This window comes from Chinchilla lanigera, unplaced genomic scaffold (assembly GCF_000276665.1).
Source record: "Chinchilla lanigera isolate Chin_1 unplaced genomic scaffold, ChiLan1.0 scaffold00050, whole genome shotgun sequence".
Taxonomy (NCBI): Eukaryota; Metazoa; Chordata; class Mammalia; order Rodentia; family Chinchillidae; genus Chinchilla; species Chinchilla lanigera.
This window is the reverse complement of record NW_004955451.1, coordinates 17,871,112-17,874,680: the sequence shown is the minus strand read 5'-3', so window position 1 is coordinate 17,874,680 and position 3,569 is coordinate 17,871,112.

Below are 3,569 nucleotides of genomic sequence, written 5' to 3'. Positions count from 1 at the left end.
GGCCGGCCAGTCGGGTCACCGCGCGCCCCCGGCGCTGCCAGTCCGGCCGCCGGAAAGGACGCGTGGGCTGTGCCTGCTAAATTAGGGCGACCCGGCGCCGGCCCTCTGTCCGCGCGCCTCGCGGCTCCTGGGAAGCGGCTGGTGCCCGGGCTGGGGCCAATGCCCGGGCCTGTGCTGCCCTCTTCTGGAGACGGGCGGCACGACACCAAGACAGGGCCGGGCTTCCAGTGAGGACGATGCGTCGGCAGGGTGACGTTCTGCATTGTTGTCGCCTTGTCGCCTCCGATGGGAGTGCTGTGCACTGAGCAGATTTCCCCAGGAATCTCCCTCACTTCCTCCCCCTCACCGTTACTCAGTAGATGTCTATAAAAAACGAAAAGGGGCCCCGTATAGCACATGCCTGTCATCCCAGTACTCTGGGAGGCTGAGGCAGGAGGATCCTAACTTAGGGAGACCTTGTTTCGAAGTAAAAACATTCGTTAAAAGGGCTGGAGATGTAGCTCAGTGGGAGGGTCTTGGGTTCAATCTCGGAAAGAGAAAGAGGGAGGTATGGAGAACGGGGAGGTGCTGGTGGTGGTGGCACATTCTTGTGCTCTCAGCTACTGGGGAGGCTGAAGCAGAAGCCAGCAAGCTCGATGCAGATGGGTCACTTAGCAAGGCTCCATCTCAATATAAAAAGAGCTGAAGATGTACTCCCTGGGTTGGAGCCCCAGTATCAGCAAAATGTAAATAAAATAAATGAATATGGGATGTAGCTCAGTGGCATAAGCACCTGCCTGGCAAGTGCAAGGTCCTGAGTTCAATTCCTGGTACCAAACAAATTAAAAAAATAAATGAATAAAGGTAGCAGTGTTGGTGTACCTTTCTGCAGATATCCCAGGTATTATTGAGCAATGTGCCTCTGTCTGCCGTACTATGTCACTGGTCACACCTCCTGGGGGTTAGGTTGTGTGAGCCTTTGCTACTACAAACTACACTGCCTACAAGAAGTACCTTGGTAGATGTATTCGTCCACACTTCTGTGTGCATCTGAAAGATACATTTATAAAGGGGATACGGTACTCCTGGGCTGAAGATTCAAGGGTTTTTTTGTTTGCTTGTTTTGGTACCGGAAATCGAACTCAGGAGCTTGCGCTTGCCAGGCAGGCACTGTGCTACTGAGCTACATCCACGCCCTATGGTTTTAAGTTTTGATATTCACAGAACTGCCCTCTGAAATCTGCAATGTGCTGCCCAGCAGTGGAGGAGATCACTGCCCACCCCCGGCCCCGCCCCCGCGCATGCTCACAGATGAGGGAGTGGCGGGCCCTGGGGTCAGGTAGCCTCTGCGGCCCTGGTAATGGGGTGCGACCTTTCTGGGGGCTGTGGGTCTCTCCTAGGCGGGCCTGGGCTGTGTCCTTCCAATCCTACGTGCCCAGCTGGGTCTCAGGAAGGGCTTGCTGCCCTGGATGAGGGGTGCGGCCTGTGACCCCGTGCTCTGGGAGGTTCAGCAGCGTCGCAGTGTCAAGCCCAATTTAGCGACACTGTCTCAAACCATTTTTAAAAGGCGTGGATGTGGCTCAGTGCTAAGGCCCTGTGTTCAACCAGGACCAGGAAAGAATGAAAAGCGTTTGCTAACCAAATGCAAGACAGAGGCCTGCACTGCGGCAGACCTTGGGCGAGACAAAGGTTAGGACGGGGCAGGCCTGGAGGCCTGTCGCCTGCCAATCCTCAGCAGGAGCTGAGGAAGGCCCAGCATTCCCAGGTCTACTTTCCCGGCTGCATCCTGGGGGGCTCCTTGTTGTCGTTGTTGTTGTTTTGAGACAGGGTTTCCCTAAGCAGCTCAGCCAGGATGGGCTTTATTATCCCTAAAATGGCCAGAGGCAGAAAATCAACCAGGGGCCCCAGTTCTGAAGTGGCAGAAATGTGCTCTCCTTGCTGGGCCCTGTGGTAGCTACTGGCAATGCATAGCTAGTGAGTATTCAAAATGCTGATAGCAGCTGGGGGTGGTGACACACACTTGTAATCACAGCACCTTGGGAGGCTGAGGCAGGAAGGTTGCACATTTAATCCCTGTTATGGTTTGTATCTGGGTGTCCCCCCAAAGCCTCATGCGGCCATGGGGCAGGCTTTTAGAGTTGATTGATTGTGGGTGTGAGAGCTACACCCACCCAAGGGTGGATAGTTTGCATATGTAAGGGAGAGGAAGAGAATGCTTGAGGCCATTCTTCCCCCATTCCTCCCTGGTGTGTGGTTGTTGCTTTGCTGTGTTCTGCACCAGGAGCTGTAGCCCTCTGCCATGTGCCAGTCTGCCTTGTAATCTGCCAAGTATGGACTGAAACCTCCATAAACTGTAAGCGAAATAAACCTTTCCTTCCTTAATTTTGGGCATCAGGTATTTTGTCCCAGCAATGAGAGAAAAGTAACCAAGACAATCCCAGACTGAGTTATTTATTTATTTATTTATTTATTTTTGTACCGGGAATCAAACTCAGGACCTTGCACTTGCCAAGCAGGTGCTTGTGCCACTGAGCTACATCCCCAGACCCAGCCTGGGTAATTTAGAGACCCTGTTTGGAATAAAAAGGACTGAGATGGCCAGATGTAGTGGCACATGCCTATAATCCCAGCACCAAGGAGGCTGAGGCAGGAGGATCCTTGCAAGTTTGAGACTAGCCTGGGCTACAAAGTGAGCTCAAGACCAGCCTGGGTGCATAGACCCTGTCTCAAAAAGACAAAAGAAAAAAAAGGACTGGGGTGTAGCAGTGTGAAGGCCCTGGGTTCAGTCCCCAGCGCATGCACACACACACACACACACACACACACACACACACGGAAATGCTGCCAGTGGGAGTGATGAAATGAACCTTAAATTTTACTTAATTTAAATGACTATCGGTGGCTATTACACTGGACAGTGAAGAGCCCAGCAATGACAGAGCCCACAGTGGAAAACTACACGGCTGTTCTTAAAGCAGCCTCCCAGGAGAGACAGGAAAAGTGTGGGGTGGGCGCTGAGACAAAGCGTGCTGCAGAGCAGCACATACACCACGCCACCTCCTGCATAACGGGGATGGCCACACTTCCGTGGTGGCCCACGGTGACCCCAAGAGATAGGGGTCCTGAGCTGGTGCCCAGCCTGGGCGATTCAGTGAGACGCCACCTCAAAATTTAAAAAATGGGCTGGGGATGTAGCTCAGGGCAAAGCCCTGAGTTCAATCCCTAGAGCCAAAAAACAAAACAAAGCAAAACCAGAGTGAGCTGGCAGAGTATTCGTTATATTTGTTTGAATTTGCATGGGAAAAGTCGGGACAGTGTGGTCTAAAGGGTGCTGGGGACAGGGTGGGAGTAAACTTCTGGAGGCATTCCTCTCTATGTCACTTTGATTGTCTGGTTTTGTTTGTTTGTTTTTCTTTTTTGAGACAAAGTCTCACTACATACCTCAGGCTGCCCTTGAAATCACTGTGTAGCCCAGGCTGGCCTCCAACTCATGGCAGTCCTCCTGCCTCAGCCTCCCAAAGTGCTGGGATTACACCTGTGGGCCACCACACACGACCATCATTTTGACTGTTGAATTAGAAAATCACTAG